Below are 23,180 nucleotides of genomic sequence, written 5' to 3'. Positions count from 1 at the left end.
TGAAGATTGCAAAATCCTCGTGGCCTCGAGTTCACAGCTGTGGAAAGAAACTTCACGAGGTGACGGTGGGGTCAAGGGGCCCGGGTGGGGACGTGGGGACCACAGGGCAGGAATGAGCACCCACGGAGAAACGCAGTCCCCACCCCTTCCACCCCCTCAGGTCTGGCTATATAAACTCGGAGAGGAGGCTGCTCTTCTCAGCTTTTCCCACGTTTCAGTTTTCTCTACATCTGGTTATGTAGCAATGCCTTCTCATCCCCTGAGAGCTAGCACCCCAACATATTTACTGAACATCGGTCTGGGTTATTTGCGTGTCATCAAGCTCCAAGGGCATTCAAATGACCTTCTGGAGGATGCACAGTGCCTTGGGGAACGGCGCCACCTGGTGGTCACTCGGAGTTAATAACCACATTCTAGGGCGAGGAAGCCTAGAGCAAACTGGAGGGACCAGGTGGAGGCTCAGATTAAACAATTCCTGCTGCCGCTGACACATCTGTTCCATGGTGACAGAGCTGAGTGTGTGTCCCTGGCTAGAGGCAGTGATTGGACAAGGATGGTCAAAATGTATCCTTCTGGAATCTGAGCGCTGAAGGGTGGTTTAGAGACCAATACGATCCCAACCATTCATTTCTCAGATGGGCAAACTGCAGTCCAGAGGGGACAGAGGTTACCTAAGGTCTTTCAATAAATTAGTTGAAGAGGTGGGGCAATAACACAGGTTTCTGGGCTCCTTGTCTGATACTCCTCCATTCTAGCACTTCAGAGCACCTCACGGTGATGTCCGTCCTTTATTTTATTTTATTTTTTAATTTGAATTGCTGCTTTAGACGAAAAAGAAGGCCAACCCCCCGCTGCCATATACATCTTCTCTTTCCTAAATTCATATCACTTGGTCCCGACACCAGTCTTCCTTCCTCCAGGAAGTTTTCCCTGAGCAGTTGGAAATCCTCCTTCGGAAGCTCCCAGGCAATCTACCCGATACTGACAGAGGGACTGAAGTTGACTCTGGGATATGGTGTGCACAGACACAGCCTTGCCCCCCAGCAGCTTACAGTCTAGTGGGGAGAGACAAGTGACAAACACACAGACAGACAGATAGATGCAGAAATGATGGATGGATAATTTCAGGTACTAACGAGGGCTTTGAAGATGATAAATAGGGCACTGTGATAAAGAATGGCTTGGAACGGAGCTATGTCAGCTAGAGGGAATGGGAGGCTGGTCTGAAGAGGGCTTAGCTGTGGAGGACAGGGAGAAGGTGGTTATTATGAGGGGAGAGCACTCCAAACAAGAAGAACAGTAAGTGCAAAGGACCCAAGACTGGAATGAGGTTGGCAGGTCCAAGACACAGAGAAGGCTGGAGAGATAGCCAGCTAGCGGGCAAGACAGAAGTCGAAGATGATGGGATCAGAAAAGACAGGGAAGGCTGGATCTGGAAGGACTAGTTGGGTTTGTATGCTGCTTGCAATGGGAGGTCATCAGTAGGCGTAGGCGGAGAGTGACATGATCTTATGTATACCTTAAGTGGTTCGCATGCGCACTAATGCTTAGGAACTCCTGATGTAATCCCTCGGCTCCTGCAGAAAGTCTTTTCTCACCCACCAAGTTAAGGAAGGTGTCCTTCATCCGACTCCTTGCGTTAACATCTTCATGCCTCCATCGCTGGGCCTACCACCTTGCTTTCGAATCAACTGTTTATATGTCTTTTTACTTCACTGGAAAGTAAGTCCAATATTCAGAGAGACAGCAGTACAAAGTCAAGATCCAGAACAGACTGTTGAGATGCAAAAACTCGCTCTACCACTTCGTAGCAGTGTGGCTTTGGACAACTTATTCATTCAGCGTGTCTTTGCTTCACTTTCTTTATCCGAAAAATGGGGCTAACAGTATCTGCTGCATTGGACCGTTATTATAGTGAAATAATATATGAAAAAAATCTCATAACAATGGCAGGCACTATGTAATTACTCTATAAATAGTAGATATCATTTCTGGGTGTTTTCTCAGGCCTGCCATTAATAAGGTTGGTCCCAGGGTCTGTCGGGGCCTCTGGCTGTGGTGTGCATTGCTCATTGAATGGGGATATGGGACTACACAGGGAACATTATTCCGGGATACGGTTTCTGGCCTTGGAAGAGAGAGTTGGCCTGCCAACAAATGTAAGAGGCAGAGATTGTTCTTAGCTTCATTTTATAGGCAGGCTCAGAAAGGGTAGTTTGCAAAGTGACCCAGGTATTAAGTATTAAATCCAGGATGCAAATATAGGTCTGTTTCACTCAACATCCAAGGTTGTTCTTTCTAGTTTTGTTTGTTTTCATTTGATTTTAACCCCGCAGCACCATGCATGGGTAACAGCTGGCCTTAGAGCAAATGTCTTGCCCTAAACGATCATACTGGTGTCCGAAATCCTGCCATCAGCCATCTGCCTTGTCCATATGAGGCCCAGCTTTCTGGTAGGGGACTAGGCTCTTGGGTGCAAAGGTGTGAGTTTTAAGCTCTAGGTGACAATACCATAAATATGGAACTACAATGTCTTTCTCAGACCCTGACCCCAAAATGGAGGTAACGATCCCCATTACCTTCCAAAGGGCTAAGCCCACAGAAGCTATTAATGGTGTTCAAGCAGATTCTGGTGGCTACTCTCAGATCAGAAGAGGACCTGGGTACGCTAGCCTTTAAATTTTGAATGTGATGAGGATAAACAGCAATAAAATGAAAGTGGCATTTGAAAAAGAAATATTTTCAGAAACAGATTGAAGACTGAAATTTGCATTGTAGTTGTGTCTATCAAGCTTTCCCTTATCGTGTTTAAATTAGAACTTGCTTATACTTTTTGAATTTATAATTTGCCCTCTTTCAAAATTGCAAGGATACAAACATAGGCAGGCTTGTGCTGGGAAGTAGCAGGGCCTGGTGGTCAAGAGCACAGGACCCAGAGCTTAGAGGATTGGCTTTGATCCCTAGACTTCCATTCATAGATCTGGGACCTATATGAGTTCTTCAACTCTCTTTGCCCAATTCCTCTTTGTAAGATGAGAGTGACAGTGGTACCTGCCTCCTGGTGACTGGCACTGCTTAGAAGAACACTTGGCCCATAATTTTGTTAGCGGTTATTGTTACTGTTGCTATTATTGCTCTAAAAAGTAATTTGAAGGCTGGGCGTGGTGGCTCATGCCTGTAATCCCAGGACTTTGGGAGGCCTAGGTGGGCGGATCACGAGGTCAGGAGTTCGAGACCAGCCTGGCCAACATAGTGAAACTCCGTCTCTACTAAAAACACAAAAATTAGCACGGCGTGGTGGCACGCACCTGTAATCCCAGCTACTGGGGAGGCTGAGGCAGGAGAATCGCTTGAAACCGGGAGGCAGAGATTGCTATGAGCCCAGATCACGCAACTGCACTCCAGCCTGGGTGACACAGCGAGACTTCATCTCAAAAAGACAAACAAAAAAACAAACAAAACAAACAACAAACAAAAATGTGATTTGAAATCTTACTAAGAAAGAAAAGAACATTACACCAGGGCTAGTGACAAAAGAATTCTTGAAATAAAGTTCCACATTTGGTTTTATGTAAAAACAGAACCCACATGTAACACCAAGCAAAGCAAAGTAGAAGTACAGTACTTTACAAGGTTGTTATGATAAAGCACAATCTAGTTCGCTGGAAGAGTTGACTGCTGTCGCAACAAAGTGACCTTGAAATTCCAGAAGTAAAGCGTCTGCCTTCAGCTGTGCTTGCCCATGTTGCTTCTGATTTTTCATTATTTGGGTTGGTGTCTTTCCCTTCAAAATCCAGCACAAGGCTGCCCCATCTCCCTGCCTCCAGTGCCATGGTCCAGCCACTGTCCCCCCTCCCCGGGATTGCATCCCTGAGCCTCAGTCTCCTAGGTGGTCTCCCTGTTTCCACACTTGCCCCTCTGCAGTTTCTTCTCCACCCAGGAGATGAGTAAACGCCCAGGTCCTTCCAGGTCGCTAGAGCCCTGTGAGATGTGACTCTGGGCACTTCTCTGATTTCTCACATCTCCTTCCTCACTGCATTCCCACCATCCTGTGCCCTCAGTAAGGCTTATGAACCTCTGCAAACAAGTGGGTCCAAGGGCTTCCTGGGAGCTGTAATAATTTGCTCCTTCCCTAACATTTCCTCTTGTTTTCTTCTCTTCTCTCTCTGTGGTTTTTATTCCTCAGTTACTAAATTACTGATTGTGTTTCTCAACCAAAGTGGAGTTCGGTTCTCTTGGTATAGCAAATGGGCACACCCATTCCCCTCTGAATTAAAAGCACATTTCATAGACACGATTCAGAGGGACCCTTACAGAAAGGTTAAAGCTTGTTAAAAATAGTTTCTAAACAAGTCAGTTATGAGCTTTATATTTTTATTTCAATGAATTTGCTGCAAGAGTAGAAAATTCTTAGTCCTACAAAAGTTTATTAGAAAATTACTCAACAATTTTGTCAGAAATTCTAATTTCTTCCAAGAAGAAAGATACAAATAACTTTATATAAAAACATTCTTTCCCAGAAAGTAAATCAGTATATCAAAGGAATACCTGCACTCCCATATTTATTGTAGCACTGTTCACAATAGCAAAGATATGGAATCAACCTACACGTCCATCAACAGATGGTAGATAAAGAAAAATGTGATATATATATATGTATATGTGTGTATATACATATATAATCACATCTTCACAGTGTATATGTGTGTGTGTGTATATATATGTGTATACATACACACACACGTGCACACACACACACACACACTGGAATATTTTCTGGCCATAAAGAAGAATGAAATGTCATTTGCAGCAACATGGATAGAACCATAGGGTATTATGTTAAGTAAAAGAAGCCAGGCACAGAAAGACAAATATCACCCGTTCTCACTCAGATATGAGAACTAAAAAATTGGGCCTCACAGAGGTAAAGAATAGAATAATAGGTACCAGAGGCTCGGAAGGAAGTTTGGGTTGGGGAGGAAGATGAAGAAAGGCTGGTTAGTGGGTACAGACGTAGTTAGATGGAAGGAGTTAGTTCGAATGATAGATAGCACAGTAGGGTGATGATCGTTAACATGATATTGTATATTTCAAAGTAGCTAGAAGAGAGGACTGGAAAAGTTTCCAACACATAGAAATGATAAACACTCAAGATGACACCCCAACTTAATCATCACACATTCTATGCATGTAACAAAATATCATATATGCCCCATCAATACATGCAAATATTATGCAACAATAAAAAAATTTCCTTCCCAGACCAGTTTTGGTATAATTTTTCCTACTCAATGGTTTGGCAAGCACAGTTTAGATGAAATTTTACCAAAGCCCTGCTTTTCACCATGTGACCAAGTTCCCAGACTGAAAGGGTGGGCACTGAATGAGATGTTACTTTATTCATGATTTGTGCCTAGGGCAGCCATGCAGGACCCAAGGGGATTTAGATAGATGCCCCAAAGCTAGATAAGATAGATAGATTCACCAAAGCTCTGGCAGGGCAGAGAGGAGCAGACATCTGCCTCCAGGCCCAGTGAGAGAGGGTACCATCGTGTTACACATAATCGTTTCAGAATGAAGTTCATCTTGGGTGACTGACTCTGCCCTAAAGATTCTGATTTGTCCCTTGAGTTATAATAGTAGACTGGGATCTATTTCAGGCCATGGGTATTTTGTAACCTGGATTTTCTAGTTATAAGAAAATAAAATTACATAAAATTTAGAAATTTCTATAAGTAAAAACATGAGAAAATAAACTATCTACATTATGAAACCTATCTCCACAAAATAGTGGGTTAAAAAATCATAACCTGAACATTGTAGATCGTTTCTTTATAGTATTTTATGTATTTGTTTTTACCTAGCAAATAGTTGTATGTATATTAAAATGTTTTTACATTTACTTTTTCAAAATTTTTCTGTTTTAAAATAAAGTTTAGAAAGTACAGTTGTATCCAAAGCATTTTCCCTTGTTAAATAAAGTTTATTCTTTATGAAACTAATTTTTCTTCTTTGTTTTATTGAAAGATAAATGGATTTTAAAAAAATCTAATAGCACATAATACAGTGTAAAGTATATTTCACTCTCAGTCTAGACCCCCAGTCTTCCTTGAAAGTTATTGTGAATAAGGTACTAATGGCGAATAGGATGCTAAAATAGGGGTTTTGTCCATTTTAGCACAGGCCCTAAGCTGAGAGCAGTACCGTAGCAGCAGAGCGCCTCCCGCCTAAAGCCAGGTGTGAACTCTCCTGTGCAGGGCATGCAAATAGATTGCGAAACTGATTCTGCCAAGACAGACCAACCCCAGCCTCCAGCCTGGAAGAGTTGAGTTGGGCAAGCTGGGAGTTGAAGAGAGGGGTCAGAATGTTGTCAATATCAACCTCCCTGCTTGTCCCAACAAGAGGCAAAGAAGTGATTGTCTCTCACCTTAAGTGAGAGGCTTTGGCTTCAGGGCTACTTGAAGAGCTTTATTTGCATTCCCTGAAGTTTGAAGGACAGAGGGGACTATGGTCTGAAACATGCCTGAGAAACGTAAGAACAAAGGTTACAGTCTGTGCCTGAAGCAGGAGGAGCGAGAAAGCCAGGGCTGTCCAGGGAGCAAACTGCTCTCCCACCTGCTGGGGCACAGATGAGAGACCTTTCCAAGGACCAGTGGACTCATGGGATGGAGAAGCTGGAGTCCCTTGGAAGAGCTATGTGCAGGGAGACTGTCTGGTGGAGGAGGTAGGGGTGGTGGTGTTACCAGTAGAAGGTGTCCACATTCTTGGCATTTTGAACAAGGAATTGCACAATACACACAAACAAAGCAAGGGAAGAATGAAGTAACAAAAGCAGAACTTTATAGAAAACGAAAGCACACTCCACAGGATAGGAGCTGGCCCGAGCACAGGGGCTCAAGAGACCCTTTACAGAATTTTGGGGGTTTAAATATGCTATAGAGGTTTCCCATTGGTTACTTGGTATACATCCTATGTAAATGAAGTAGTGGCCCACAATCAGTCTGATTGATTGCTTTCTGCAACCGGTCAGTTGTGGAAATAGTTGGTTGTGGAAAGTAACTAATCAGAGGCTGAAATTACAAAGTTACCCTCCAATGCAAATGTCTGATTGGTTGCAGACAGCAACCCCCTTTTTCCAATCAGAAAAAGGGGGTGGGGGAGGTGCAAAGGGAGTAGCCTCCAGTCTTTTGTTACTTAGGTATGGAGAGTTGGGGTTTTCGTTTTGATTGAGTTACAGGAAGTCAGCGTGCCCTTAGGTTCCCGGCCTCCACACCCTATTCTGCCTCAGTGGGATCCAGCACAGTGGCGGGTTGTGCAATGCCTAGGGAATAGAGGCCTCTGTCATGTCAAGAGAGATATAAGTAGAGGTCCTTAGTAAAAGACTCTCTGAGAAACCCACAAACATCCACCAAAGAGGGAGAGATGTTTGCCAAGGCTAGATAGCTCAGTGCCAGGTCACAGCCTGGTAAGACCTTTCCTGCCTCCTCGCTCCTCTCCAGGGCTTCCAACCCTAGTGGGGCCTGAAATAGCAGCCTGTGAGAGGTGGAAGTCTGGAAAAGTAAATAAAACTAAACAAAAATCCACATACATGCATCTATATCTGTATCTGTGTATCTCCACATACATCTGTTATGGTCCTTTAGGCATACAAACATATACACATGCACATAAATGTATGTGTATATAAGTGTGTGTGTGTGTGTGTGTGTGCGTGTACCCCTATCATAGCCCTTACTCACTCAATCAAGGCTTCTAAGTCTGGGTGAGGCCTGCACAGAGACACAAGGACATATTGAACTTGGTTAAGAATTTGAGGTTTTCATTAATACTTTGGGTGACCTTTTTAATAATCAAAATGAGATTGCTTTCATGTGCAAAAGTGAGCTGAGGACACTTCTTTCTGTGAGTGTGACCAGAAAAGCTTTTGTAACAATGGAGAGAAAAAAATAACTCTCCATCCACCTATTTCAGTGAGTCCTGCCCATTCAGTAATGCCAGTTTCTTTTTTATTCTTCCAGAATTGTTGATTGCAAACACAAGTGCATGTGAGTGTAGAGGGACAGGCCTGCTCTCTGTATCCCTCTCCTGGCCCTCCCTGTGCTTTTGCTTTGGTCAGCAGGCTAAAGGAGGAGGTAAGGGGCATTTGCAGTCTTCTCCTGTTTGTTAGAGGAGCCAAGGCAGCTGGTGGGTAGATGTGGAATTGGGGTGGGGGTGGAGTTGGGGGTTGGCTTGCAGGTTCACTTGTTTCAGGGCTGGCTTGTGTAGCTCCCTTGGCATCTAGGATTCCCTGGAGAGACTGGTGTGAATTGTCAGTATGCTTCCCACCTGGTTACACAGTGTCAGCATTCCCCTGACCTCACAAAGTGGTCCCCCACACCTACCTACTCTTTCTGCCTTCTATGCAGGCTCCAGAACCCTAAAGCAACCATCTCCCACACTGCTTGGGCACCACTGGGATCTGGATGATTCATTGTTGTCCATTCCTACCTAGAAGGCTACATCTTTCTTCTGTGAGCCTTTTCTTAACAATTAATGGCACCACTGTGCATCAGCAGATGGCGTGTCTCACAAAAAAATCTAGGCATCAACGACACGCCCCCTTCCCTTTGTGTGTGCAGAAACACCCACATTCCATGGGTGACTTTTGCCTGTTCGGTTCCGTTTGCATCCTCCAGCATAGCCTCCCTTCAAAAAGGGATAATAAATATGCTTTTTAACTTTTCATTTTAGATAAATTCTCTCTCCTTTGTAAGTTTTGTTAATAAACCTAGCAGGTCCTTTTGTAGTCATGAAATAATATAGAAGTAAAATATATTTTCATTTTCTTGAATAAGAAACTAAGTTGCTCACGTGACATTGTGATCCCCTGTCCCAGGTCCCTCCTTCCACCTACAGCTGGGGCAAAGCATTGCATAAGGGGATTGTTGTTTTTCCTTCAGTCTTCCTTCAGGAATCTGGGTGAGCTGGGAAGGAAACACGGTCTCAACTTGCCATCACACATTAGATGCATGCCCTCACCCTACTCTATGTGAATGCGTGTGATATTATCATACACTCAATGTGGTTATACTACTCAAAATACATAACTTTGCCCCAATATTTTCCCCAGTTAGAGATTTATACTCCACAGAAAACTTACAGGGATGTTTGTAAAAGCTGAAGACTAGGAATGACAGAAATATTTCATTATTTAAGTGTTGGGTTAAGTCATTACGTAACATCTATACATTCCAATTATTGATTTGACTGTATAGATATTACATAATGACTTAACCCCACACTTAAGTAATGAAATTATTCAGTCAAAATTAACAGTTGGACTGTATACATATTACATAATTACTTAACCCAACACTCTTAACAACAGTCAAATTAACATTTGACTGTATAGATATTAACAACACTGAGGTATTTAATAAGACTGAGGAAGGCTTGTATGTTCTGCTGTGTAATCTTCTCTAAGATATATCATCAAGTGAATAAAGTTCATTTTCAATTACTATTTAACATCCCCAAATTAATACACTGTTTTACTTACTTACTACCTTAGCAGAAGTCAGCTATGTGGCTTCCTTTTCTTAATTTCTCCAAATCAGGCCCTAATGAAGATCTCCGTCCTTAAATTTTTACTGTGCATGTCTGACTCTTTCGTTAAGATAATCCTGGTGTTAGAATATTTGGATGATAAAATACTCACATTTGCTATTTGGGCACATATTGTCAAGTAGCTTTCCAAAAGAGTCGTATGCACTTATAATTTTATCAGCATAATGTGAGGAGATTCATCTCACTAGGGTCGTTTCTGTGTTTGACACATCCTCAGACAGCCCCCAAACATACTCATGGTGCTCATGCTTGTTGGTATTTGTGAGGGTTACATATACTCATTACCCTTCATGTGACTCCTTTCCCTTGAGTGTAAGCTGAACCTAGCGATTTGCTTCTAAGAAGCAGAATAAGGCAAATGTAATGGGATGCAAATTCCATGATTATGTTACAAATCACCTTGACCTTGTCTTTCTAGGACTCTGTATCTTGCTGCGCCTTCTTAGCTTGGATTCTTTGATGAAACACCACCATATTGGAGCATTCCACCTGCCAAAGAACTGAAGGCAAGCTTCAGCCAACAGCCAGCAAGGAACTAAAATCTTCAGCCCAAAGCCACAGGGAACTGAGTCCTGCCAACTGCCACATCAGTGAGCATAGATGGGATCCTCCACAGTTGAACTTTCAGATGAGACCAGAGCCACACCTGACAATTTGATTGCAGCCTTGCAGGCAACCCTGAAGCAGAGGACCCAGTTCAATCATGCTGGGATTCCTGACCCACAGAATCCATGAGAAAATAAATGTGTGTGTTTAAGCCTCTACATTTTGAGGCAATTTGTTATACAGCAAGAGATAATGAATACTTTTGTTACTTTTCATTTTAGGCAAATTATTTCTACTTTGCAAGTTTGTGAAATAAGTCTAGTAAATCCTTCTGTAGTCATGAAATAATACAGAAGTAAGAAAAAAAATCCCATTTTCTTGAATGAGAAACCAAGATGCTGACATAACATTGTGATACTCTGTCCTAGGTCTCTCCTTCCATCCATGGCTGGGGCAAAGCATTTTGTAAGGGGATCTTTGCCTGCGCTACTCCTCCCAGGTGGACATCTTCTCTTCTCTGTGATTTTCACTGAGAGCATTTATTCAACATGGATTTCAGTTCCTAGTATGAGCTTGAAATCATGGAGGAATAAGACATATGGAGATTTGATGTGCATCTCTCACGTCGTGCCTCCATGCCATTTCTCATGTTGTAACTCCTCTTGGGAGCCTCTTCCTTCTTCATTTTGACTTTCAAAATTTTGTGCCAATTACAAAGCCCCACATTCTCTATGATGTTTTCTTTCCAACCCTCTGGTGCCCATCCACCTGTAAATGTCTATGACAACAGAACCACATAGCAAAGCCTGATGTTATCAATTCTCTCTGAGTTAACCTCCGACTTGGTAAGATGTGTGAGCCTTTATCACTTATGAACAGGGAATGAGTCAAACCAAGTTATAGTTCCTAAAATAGTTACATGACCCCTAAGCAGCCTTGTTATAAAATGCTCTAAGATGAAATTAAAAGGTCACACAATTAGTGTTTTTCCTTATTACCAAGGTTCAGAAATATACTTAACACATTTTAGCTCTTAATTATTTTTAGTTCTATAATACTAAGTCTTCTAATGAATATTAACTTAAAGCTGGGCATTAAACATTCAACTGTGAACTAAATGTAAACTCTCTGACCCTAGCCAAACAGAATTTAATTTTTTAAAAATGTGGAAATCTAATTAGCTATCACACTTAGGCCCCATGAGGCCACTCGTAATGTGTAACTGACACTTCCAGGTGTCCTGCTGGTGGCTTGAATCAATTAGTGATCTTTATTGAAGCTGAATATAATTAATTACACAACTTTCAGATGTTCAAGTCTAATTTCACTAAAATTACATCATAAAGCTGGGGCATTTGCAGGGCTTCAGACAGAAAAAAAAACAAGCATGAATAATTACTTAGTTAAATTCATGGCACATAAATTCATACCACAAAATTGAACTCCTTTAGCTTACCGTTGTCAGAGATAAAAATGCCCTGGGGTCACACACATAGGATTGTTGAACAGGTGCTCGCTATTGAAGAAATGTGTGTTACTTATCTAAACTATAAGCCTATCGGGGGACTATGTGCACAGATATTTTTCTGAAACATGTAAGTTAATTGCTTATTCACTAGGATGACACCACCAAGACCTATTTCTGACATGAGGTGTGTTCCCTGTCATCCTAGCTGCAATAAAGGCCTGAGCAATAGGAACTATTACGGAAAACCAGATCCAACACATACAAAAACTTAGGATCATAAAATACTTGAGAATCGAAGCTAATCTTGCCTCTTCCTCTAGTCTCCCTAAAATGTGATTGTAGGTTACATCTGAGACAAAATATCAAAGAAATTCGAGATAGTTTCTCAGCATCTATGTCAGTTATCTATTACCACATTAATACTGCGTAACAAAGCGCCCTAAAGGTAATGTCTTAAAAGAAGACACATTTACTATTGCTCATGAGTCTACAGGTCAACAGAGTGGTTTTGTTCTGCTGATCTTGGTGAGTTTGTTTGGCAAGCTCTGGTTTGAACCAAGGCTTACTCACTTGTCCGGTGGTAGGCAGGCTTTTGGCTGATTGAGGATGCCTCTGTTCCATGGGCGTGTTTTTATGAAGATCTCAGGGGTGAGAAAGGAAGAGAGAGAGAGAGAAAGCTGCAAGGCCTGGCCTCAGAAATGGCACCACATCACTTTTCCAACATTCTGTCCCCAAAGCAAGACACAGACCAGTGCAGATTCAAGGAGTGGGGAAATAGACTCTACCTCTTAAAGGAAGAACTTGTAAAGTCACAAAGTAAAGAAAGGGAGGAAAATTGGGTCTATTTCCCAATCAATCTACTACAGCATCCAGAAATGGATGGACTTATTCACGTTTGCACTCAGAAATATATAGTTCATTTTCATTATTCTTGATAGTCATACTCTATAAAGATACTGCAAACATGCATTTGTGGGTACTGAATTATTGCTTCAAGGGGAAATTTGCTTTATATAGGTTTATTTGTCAACATTATTCTTGTGAAACAAGCCAGTCTCATCAGTACTGAAAATTGTGCTCTTCCACTTAGCCCTTTTCCTGTATAATACTTAGCAGGTGTTTTTAAAATTCTTCCATAGTCTCCTGATCTGCAGAAATGCATCTCCTCTGCAAGCTGAGCATTTTTCACACTGCATTGCCTTTTGAATCATGTGAGCCAGCCAGCACCAGCCAAGAAGAGTGTAACATTTTCCTGACCATGGGTTATCTGACCATAAATTTGTTTGGCTTTCAGTCTCACAACAATGCTGTCCCCTTTTCAATTATTTTTAAATTAGTTGTCGTCTCATGAATCCATCCATTTAGCCACTTCCCCGTCTTTTCCATAGCTTCATCATGCACTATGGACTACATGCTACTTCAACACCTTCTGGAGCAGCCTCGCATGTGTATCTGCAAATTTCCTCTTCCTTTTTCTGGATGTATCTTGTTGTTGATTCATTCGCATGGGACTCAGTCAACAGCACTGTAACTCATGCCTGCACGAAGCTTAGGTAACATGTATTCTCTCCAAAAGGTATATCACAGTCTCCGTGCGCTGAGGAACACTAAACGACACTTTAGCACCATGCTTGGAGTTCATTTTAAACAGCAAAATTATCAACAAAAAGCACAAAAATACAAAAAAAAAAAGGCACTAAATAGACCGCACACACAAAAGACACTTGTTTATAGTTTGAAAGCTGAAATAAGAAGGGGAGGGTGCCTTGTTTAACCTCCGCTGGGAACAGGCACATTGAATGGGGTACATTTTTTTTCAACTCTCTTCTAGTCCATGAATGACCACAACATCACTGCAAGGGTGGATTTTGGGGGTTACAAGTAAATTTGTGCAAGTAGACAAATTTGCAAATATGCAATCTGTGAATAATGAAGATGGTCTGCATATGGAAAACCTGCTCTGTGAAGTCACTGAGTCAAGCCTGGGGAAGAGGCTGCTCAGGGACCAGCCCTGCCCTTGAAGGTGTATCTGTCAGAGGCCGCGAAAGGAATGACAGCACAGGCTCCTAAGGGGTTACATTCTGGAAGGAAAAAATGTCTGGGGAACACAGAGGTGGCTTCCAGTAAGAATTTTCATTCTAGTTGTGGTTCAGGGTCACTGTTTCAGTCTTTACTTACAGTCTCTACTGAGGGATGATTGAGTTTTGGATCCAAAGGTATCCTGGGCATAGGCTGAAAAAAGCCCAACTCTAAAGTTGGTGGTGGTGTTTGGATTCAACCAGATTCTTATTTCTGGTTGAATAAGCAGTTGGTGGAGCTCTGAAAGCAGGTGGAGCTCAAATCGCCACCGCTCTGATGGCCTGCTGTATACCAAGCATGCTAGGTGTTGTGGATGTGCAGTATTGGGACCAAGGCAACTCCTTCTCCAGGGAGTCTCCCCTGGGGGTGACAGGGGAGGCACAGGCATACCCCGCACTGCTATCATAACTGGATGAGAGAGAGAGGTCTGGGGCTCCGGAAGGAGAGAGGTTGTTTCTAGATGGGGATATCTGGGAAGGTTTCAGGCCACAGGTCGTGTTTGATCTGGGCCTTTAATATAAGAAATGTTTTCATACATTGCAGTGAGTGAAGGAATGTTTCAATCACAGGAGACATAGGTTACATAGTTCATTGTTTCTCATCCTTTCAAAAAGCATGACCCTATAATTCTAACTGACTCTTTTTTCTTTTTAATTATGAAAAACTGTCGAGCTTAGTTTTCTATATTTTGTTTTATGAAAACAGCAATTGCACTGTTTGCTTCATGTTTCCTCTCCCCAGCACCTCTTCTCCCCATGACAATGATACTGTCTCATCCCCATCTCCAAGACCAGTCACAGGAGACAGTGTGCTCCTAGATGGCAGGGGAGGATGTCAGCTTCAGCTCTGTGCTCCCTGAACCTAGCACAGGGCCTGGCCCACAGCAGATGCTTAGGAAGTGTTTGCTGGTAGAAAAGATAAATGGGAAGAAGGAAGGAAGGAGGGGAGGAAGGAAGGAGGACAAGAACGGAATAAAGAAGAATAAAAAAGAGAAGAAAAAAATGATAGGCAACCACGTGGCCTCTAAATGCACTACTTGAATCAAAATCACCTTGAATCTTTGTTTAATCAGTAAGTGCAGAGTATCTGCTATGCCTGATGGAGATTCTGCTGCAAAGCTGTCAGGGATGGGTCAGGAAGTCTGTATTTTAAATAGCACAGATCCTCCAGAATCCACAGGGGATTCTGATGGACAGCCAGGTTTGGGGACCACTTATGCAGATACAGGATGTGAGATCATTAATAGTATCATTGCATCAGTGTTACAAGTTGTCAAGAATGGGCTTCCCCCACCTGCCTTCATATACCTGCCAGTATCACAGGTGTTGCAGGAAGAATGAGCCCTGCTATAGATGCAAAAGTGTGCATAGCCCTGCTATAGATGCAGCTCTGTGGGCCCCTTTCTGCTCTCTGCAGCTGATCACCTCTGGGGACAGGGGAATTGGATGACCTTAGAGAAAGCTCCCTTGTACTCTTGTGCTTTGAACATTTTTTTCCCATGTATGTCCTCAAGTTGCCTACGCATCTTGTAAAGTGCAGGTCTTTGGGATCCATTCTAAAGCTGAAATTTCCAAAATGGAGCCTTCCCTATGATAAGGTATGAGAGGTTAGTGACACAGGCACTCACTATTTGATACGCAGGTGTTTAATATTTGATCGAAGGCAATACTTCCCAATGCCTGGATGTTTGATCTCCAGTGCAGCCTGCTCTCATGATCCATTAGGGTGCAAACAAACGTTAGAACTTGTAATTATATTTTTTATCTCATCCACTATGTAAAAAAAAAAAATGAAATGGGTGTTGCATCGGCAATGGCACAAGCATCCCCTTGCTCTGAGCCCCTCCCATTTCTCACCTGGATAAAGGCAGTAGCTCCTGACTGGGCTCTGCTTCTGCCCTTGCCCCCTGCCCCACAGTATTCATCTTCTCTCACAGGCACAAAGGATAAATTTAAAACATCAGTAGGGTTAAGCCACACCTTTCTCAAAGTCTTCTGATGACTTTATTTCACCCAGTTAAAGTCAAAGTCCTTAAGGCCCAATGCGATCTGTCCCTCTGTGTCCTCTCTGACTTCCTCTCTTCCCTCAGGGGCGGCTTACTCCACTGCAGCCACAGAGGTCTCCTCTGCTCCACAAACATGGCAGGCACACCCTGCTCAGAGCCTTTGCACTGGCTGTGTCCTGTAACCAGGGGCCTGAACTGTAAACACCCACGTGCTTGACTCTCTCACCTCCTCAGGTCATATTTAAACATTATCTTCTCAACCTGCCCCAATTACCCTCAACCGCCCTTACATAATGCATGGCACATACCAGGAACTCAATCAATTCACTACATAATATTTATTGAAGAATTGATTGAATTAATAGCTATATTTTACATTCAGTGAATAATATACTGAAACTATAATGCATGCAACTTAGCAATAAATCACACATATTTAGTTAGATGGTCAGTTTCTTTTCTTCTTCTTTTTTCTTTTTTTCCTCTTGGAGAGAGTCATTGAGTCATTTAATGAACATTGGCTCAGGTGTCTGGGAAATGATTCTCTGATAATCTTCGACGTGTTTCTAACTGTGTCCAGGAGATGGTGCTCATTCCCAACAAGTCACGCCGCAGCAGGCACAGGGCTGAGCCTCTCAGTCTTGGTGCTTTTTCGTCTTGCTACTTTTGTAATATGAGTAATGATACATGGCTCTGGTACCATTGTGTGACTTAGCCATGCTGGTAATTGAATAACTGTACCCCCAAAATTCCTACCTCTGGAGAAGGACTTGAGATCGTTGTTTTGCGGATGTCAGCTGCCCGTGCCAGGACTGAGTGTATATTGGGGGAGACTCCCTGTGCCCCAGTGGCTCTGCAGACCCTTTTGTTAGAGTCCTCTTCCCAGTGTAATGCCACAGACCTTCTCAGGGATCCTTGTGCAAGCAAGACCTATTGCCCTTGTAATGGCTGTTGCTTGCTAAGTACTGGTTACCAGCCAGGCACTGGGAGAAGCCCTTTATGTGCAGAGTCTGATCCTCTCAACCTCCTGGAAGAAAGAGATTTAGAGCTTCATTTTACAGAGAAGGTAACTAAGGCCTCAAAAGATTAATAGCAAATGACATGGAGGGGTTTCTTTCCCAGTAAAGCAAACACAGAAAGTCCCTGTGCTGCTCTTTCCCCTGTGCACAGAAGTCCAAGAAACTAAGAACTCAGAGGTAGGCAAGTTCAGGTTCCATATCCTCCAGGAGTTCTGTATCTGGTGAGAGGGAGAGAGACAGCCACACAGAGAAAGTCTATTTTCAGGCAGCTTGGAATATGTGTTGAGACAAAAATATGGATAACTTGCCAAGGGGGAACTTCATTCAGTACCTACAAGTTTCCATGGAATTTTTTGTTGTCTTATTTTTGCTTTTGCTATTAGAGAAAAACACTGGTTCCCAACTCCTCACGTGAAATTTTCCAGATTAGTAATTTTTACTTGGGATCAAGCTGAATGCAGAGTCTGCTTCAGTGGGTTGGGAATGGAACCTGGGACTCTGAATTTCTAATCACCTGTCATGTGATGCGGATGCTGTGGGTTCAGGGACCCCAATTTGAATAGGAAGAGGTGAGAGAAGTGAATGGCCCAAGGTCTGGCTCATGACTCATGAGCTAAGAATGTTTTTGTGTGTGTGTGTGTGGTTGTTTTCAAACTATTTTTAAAGGGCTGTGGGGGAAAAGAAACAAGACTATGCAACACATGATATGTGGCCCACAAAACTTAAAATATTTACTATCCGATCCTTTACAGAAAAAGTTTGCAGACCCCTGGGCTAAAGTAAAACTGTTGACCTCTTAATAAACTCCATTGGAAGAGCAAGTTCTTTTTAATGGTGAGTTTGGAAGAAAGCAAGGCATGCTCAACTCTACCCTTTCTCTGGGATTTCCTGCCTGCAGGGAGCACAGATTCTGGGAGCCTCTTGGTAAGAGTCTCTGTGGAGCCAGGGAGGGGCCTGCGGTCTCCAGTGTTACACTGATGGCATCAGTCTGTCTAGTGATGTATTCAGGAGTCCACATTTCAGTAGACTTAGGTCAAACTCTTCAAACCACCTTATCAATAAAAAGGTTTCTATCTGCTTGATTCTTATTTCTGTATCTTAGTGATTCAGAGATTGAGTTGGAAGGGGAGGACGAGTGCTCCTTTAGAGCCTCCCAAGCCCCAGTCTTTCCTGTTGCCTTCAGGCATTTGTTCTGTGTGTCTGTGTCCTTGTTGGACCCTAGGGCAAGGCTTGCATTCTGGGTCTGACTGACAGATACGTCTTCACGCGTGGCTGCAGACCCACCATCGCATGCTACCAAATAACTCCTGTGTCAGACCATGCCAGTGGCTGACTGTCATATCAGAGGGCTCATTGCCAGTCAGAGTTAGATCTCTGAGCTAGGAAGCTGATGTGCATCCTGGGCGCAGGCAGGCCTTCCCCAGTCTGCAGTCTTCCACATGCTATCTCTGTATGCTCCTCTGGGGAGCAGCCGTCAGCTGCTTTGCAACAGCGGGGCCAGAATCAAGGGAAAGTGGGCCTGATTTCACAAAAGCTGCAGCCATATATTTTTTACTCTTCGAGGTGTAACCATGGTAATGAGATCAGGAGAAGAAAAACCCTCAAATGCACATGGCAGTTTGGGGTACTGGAGAAGGGTTTAATTTTAGAACCAGAGCCTTGCTTCATGGAACAAAGAGCAGTGGAACGGGGCTTGCCACAGAGCTTCCACAGCTGCCTCTCCTTCCAGGACTGCACAGCCTGTCTGATAGCAGGCAATTTTTGTGTTCATCAGTTGTGGAATTTGTTTGGCTTGTGACATTCGTCTACTGCTGCAGCTATTGTGACAAGGGTGCGCCATTAGAAAGTCATTCTGTTGTGGCAATTTTCAGGAGTATCAACTGAGCAACAAAATAACCGAACTCACGAAAATGCAGCTGTTCTAATCATTCCATATTTAAACGAGGCAATTTATTTGCTTTCATAATTCTTACCACAAACTCTATAGGGGAGATACCAGGATTATCCCCATTTGACAGACGAGGAAATTGAAGTGCATAGGTTGTGCAAGATGCCCTATGCCCTGAGGTCCCAGGATGAGGAAATGATGTTGTCGGTATTTGATCCAAGCAATCTGGCTGAGAGCCTGTACTCTTAACCATTGCATGGCCATCACAATCCAGCATCAGTTATGCAAGCTGCGGGCAGGGCCACCTGGGGAAAACAGGATCCTTGGCAGGGATGTAGGAAGCTGCAACTTAAGAATTTTCAGTCATTGCCATTGTCTGTGCATCTGGAAGGGCTAATCTCTGCTCTCATAAAAGGCAAGGCTCTTGGTTATAATTTCCAAGTATGAATATATGTCCTCCCAAGGTTTCAGGGCTGGAGGAGAGGGAGCAAGAAGGGATCTTTAAACCCTGCCAGGGGTAGGGAGTGAGTGTAAAATCAGTGTCAAGTCTATAAAAACAAGTTTCCAGGATGTATAAACAGCTTCTAAATGTGCATACATGTTAATCCACTAATTCAATTTCTAAGATTCATCCGAAGGGAATACTAAAAGCATAAGAAGTTTTTTCTTTTTTCTCTTGAACAGTATACACATCACAGCTTTATAGCAGAAAATTTTCAAAAGAGCCTATGTAGTCAACTTTTGGGGATTGATCAAGTAAATAAGTAAATCTATTAAGTAGAATAAAAATAGCTAAAATATTATTTTTGAGAAATTTTAGTAACATAAAGAAATATTTGTGATATAATTCTGTGTGAAAAAATCAGGGAGCAAAATTAGGCCACATGCAGTGGCTCACTCCTGTAATCCCAGCAAGCACTTTGAGGATTGTGCCTTGAGCCCAGGAGTTTGAGATCAGTCCGGGCAACATAGCAAGACTCCATCTCTACAAAAAGTAAAAACTTAGACAGCCATGGTGGTGCACACCTGTGGTCCTAGCTACTTGGGAAACTGAGGCAGGAGGATTGCTTGAGCCCAGGAGTTTAAGATTACAGTGAGCATGATCGCACCATCACACTCCAGCCTGGGTGACAGAGTGAGACTCTGTCTCTAAAACAATAACATCAACTACAAAAATTATATGCAGCATGAACTCACAAATTTGTGGAAAGATCTCTTTATATATGTGATTGAGAAAATGATCAGAATATTTCAGAAAGATAGAATTTGGAGACATTTTAATTTTCTTCTTTATATTTTCCTAACTTTCATAATAATTGAAAACTCTTGCAATTAACAATTTTGTTGATGACAGAAATAATGATAAAATAAATATTACTTATTTTTATTAAGTGCTTACAGTACGTTTGGTGCTATAAGAAAGAGATCTATATTTAAAGTACTTTCCTTACAAAGCCTAGCATTATATATGTATTACTGTATCTGTTTTACCAAAAATTAAATTAAAAGGTGAAGAAATTAATTGACTTCCTCAAAATGTATTAAATAAACAAATTATTAAAGGCAGCTAAGTATAAGCATTTGTGACATGCTCAAGAAACGAGTTGGCATCTATTTAGCTGCTGGACAGAGCTGAGGAAATCACAGGAGTTGGGGAATGAAAGGAGAGTGGGGCTGAATCATGGAAAGCCTCGAATGCCATACTAAGGGGGGGACTCTATCCCACTGGCAATGCGGAATCAGATGCACAAATTAAAAGGGAGAGAGAGAGATCATTGTAAGACTGTGTGTGTGTGTGTGTGTGTTTGTATGTGTGTGTGTGTGTTTGTATGTGTGTGTGTGTGATAAAGTCTCAAGGAGTAGTGCTCAGCAGCACTTACTGACATTGCATGTCAGTTGCAGCCTTCATTAGGGACTACATTTCCACACTCCCTGCAACGTAATTGTTACAGAATTCTGCGGAGTGTTCACAGAGTTTCCCTGCAGGAAAAAGGCAGAGGTAGTCAGCCCTCCAGGGTGTCTAGAAGCAGATGAACACAGTCAACACAGAGTATCTTCAAATCCATCATCTCTGTTTCTTTCGTTTATAGCATCAAGTCATGTGCTATTTGCACTGCAGGGGCTCCATTGTCCTGCGTGACTAATTTCTTTGCCACCTCAGCCAATGCCTGGTTAATGCTACAAACCTAGCTGCACTTGGCATTTGCCTTCAGCCTGAGAGACGCCAGTTCTCCAGCCTGCACACTCCATGTATGTCACCTTATTTGCACCACATAGATCTCTCCCCATATTACTGTGACCTCCACCTCACCCAGCCAGCATGTGCCATGAATCCCTGAGTCCCTGTCTGTTCAACCATCTTGATTGGAACATCCGTTGTGTAGTCAAGAATCCTGGCCATTTTTATCCAGACTGTGCATGAGGTGGCACAATGTTCCAATCATTTTCTTTCCATCTGGGTGTATATCCATAAATATAAATATCTAACACTTTCACAACACTTATTCTATGTCAGATGCAGGTCTCAGGACCTAACTTACATTAACACCAGTAACCCTCAGGATAACCTTCCAAGGTGGGAGCCATCCCCACTTTACCAAGAAAACAAAGAAGGGCTCAGGGACTTGCCCAAGGTCATGGAGAACTGCCAAGACTTGAATTCACAGTTTTGATTTCAAAGTCAGTGTTCTTAATCATCGCACCATGCCGCCACTCACAGCCAGAAGAGAACATAGTCTAAAAACTTAGGAAATCTTACTCAATCAGAGTTAACATAGTTTCTCTACTCATGATGTTCCAACCCTGAGCTTTTGATGTGCAATCATGGCTGGTTTTAGACAGATGTGTGATGATGATGCATTAGCTACTATATTTAGTGCTTCCCTCCCTCTGTCCCTTTTCTGTCTCTTCTGCTACTTAGAAGACTCCTTATTTTCTCTCTTCTTTCTTTGGTAAATCCTTCCTTTCCTGGTTATCTCACATGGACCCATGATTTCCCCACCCATCTCCCTTGCTGAAGATTCTTGATCCAGTCTCCAACCTTCCCCACCATCCAGATGTAAATGTCCAACAACAGACTAGATAGCTCCTCTGTATGTGACACAAAGACATCAAACTCAGCACATCCCAAACCAGGCTTATTGCCTCACCCTCCTGCCTTGTCAATGGCTCCCCCTGTGTCCTATTCCCAGTGAGAAATCTCAGAGTCAGTTTTGACTCTTGCTGTTCCTTGACTCCAGTATCGCCTGAGTATCTCCTTTTTGTTGATTTTTATCTCTTCCTCCTTGGAATCAACACTTTCCTGGCTCATCTTGCTCTGGTATGTCCTTTTTTTTGGAAATGGTCTTCCTGGACCTGAGTTACAGTTAGAAACTCAGGGATCAACAATTTACTTAAAACATTGTACTCCTCCTCCCTCCTCGATTTCCACCAACTTAATGCCTGGAAAACATCCCAGGTGCCAAGATAATGTAGCTGGAAAGTGAAACAAGAAACTCAACAATTTCTAAAAGAAGAGGGCTCTAGAAACTTGCAGGGTATTAAACACAAGAGTGAAAGTTTGTAAAGCCATTGAATCTACAGGAAAGTTAAGAGCTTGGTCCCCGCTTTCAGGCAAGGAACTGGAAGGTAGCCTACTGATGTCACTCCTTCTCTCAGACCCATTCTTCATGGTCCAGATAAATGTCACCTCCTTCACGAGCTTTTCCTGCTGGAACCTCTTGGCTGTCTAGACTACCTGGGAAATTTATTTACCCCTTGCTATGAACTGAATCTTTGTGTCTCCCCACAAATTCACACGTTAACATTCTATCCTTGAAGTGGTGGTATTAGGAGGTGGAAGCTTTGAGAGGTGATTTGGTTGTAAGGGTAGAGCCCTTGTGAATGGGATTAGTGTCCTTATAAATGAGGCCCAAGCGCCTCAACCCTTCCATCCTGTGAGGACACAGTAAGAAGATGCCATCTATGAATCAGAAAGCAGGCCCATAGTAGACACAGAACCTACACATGTCTAGATCTTGGACTTCTCAGCCTCCAGAACTGTGAACAATACATTTCTGTTGTTCACAGCCTCTGAGTCTAAGGTAGTTTGTTTTAGAAGCCCCAGCTGACTAGGACACCCCCTTCACATGATACTCAATGATGCATGGCCCATATTTTCATGTGCTTGTCTCTCCCGTTAGGTTGGAAACTATAGACCGAAGTCTGCTTCTGTCCAGAATAAGCCTGGCCACAGAGGCACTTCCTAAAGTTGGCTGAGTAAATGAATAAATGAACACAGTCTGCCAAAAGCAGTGTGCTAGATTGCATGAAAAAATGGCCACGGTAATTTCTCCCTAGTATCCATGCTCTTGGGTGACTTTCCCCACACTGACACTGAGTTTGGCTGTGTGGCTTGTCATGGCCTGTGGGATGATAGTGACTATGACACAGGCATCTCTGCAGGGCTGACTAATAGAGGATTCCCCTCTCCCTCTTCACTCAGAACTCTCAGACCACCATGGGAATGACCTGAGCCACACTGTTAGATGCTGAGTGGTGAAACAGAGGACTGAGAGGCCCCACCCTGCC

The 23,180-nt window shown here is 42.9% G+C and overlaps 1 long non-coding RNA gene across 1 annotated transcript in view; it reads left to right on the top strand.

Annotated features, from left to right (window-relative positions):
- LOC129397194 (uncharacterized) overlaps positions 1 to 14,160 on the top strand; it is a 40,571-nt gene extending 26,411 nt beyond the window's left edge. The window contains exons 2-3 of the long non-coding RNA XR_008624418.1: positions 8,019 to 8,132; positions 10,025 to 14,160. This is a non-coding gene — a long non-coding RNA (uncharacterized LOC129397194). The remainder of the gene's footprint in view (positions 1 to 8,018; positions 8,133 to 10,024) is intronic.
- The last annotated feature ends 9,020 nt before the right edge of the window (positions 14,161 to 23,180 follow it).

The sequence above is a fragment of the Pan paniscus genome, chromosome 12, assembly GCF_029289425.2.
Source record: "Pan paniscus chromosome 12, NHGRI_mPanPan1-v2.0_pri, whole genome shotgun sequence".
Classification (NCBI taxonomy): Eukaryota; Metazoa; Chordata; class Mammalia; order Primates; family Hominidae; genus Pan; species Pan paniscus.
Note: the sequence above shows the minus strand (reverse complement) of the source record. Positions and strands in the feature narration are given on the sequence as shown.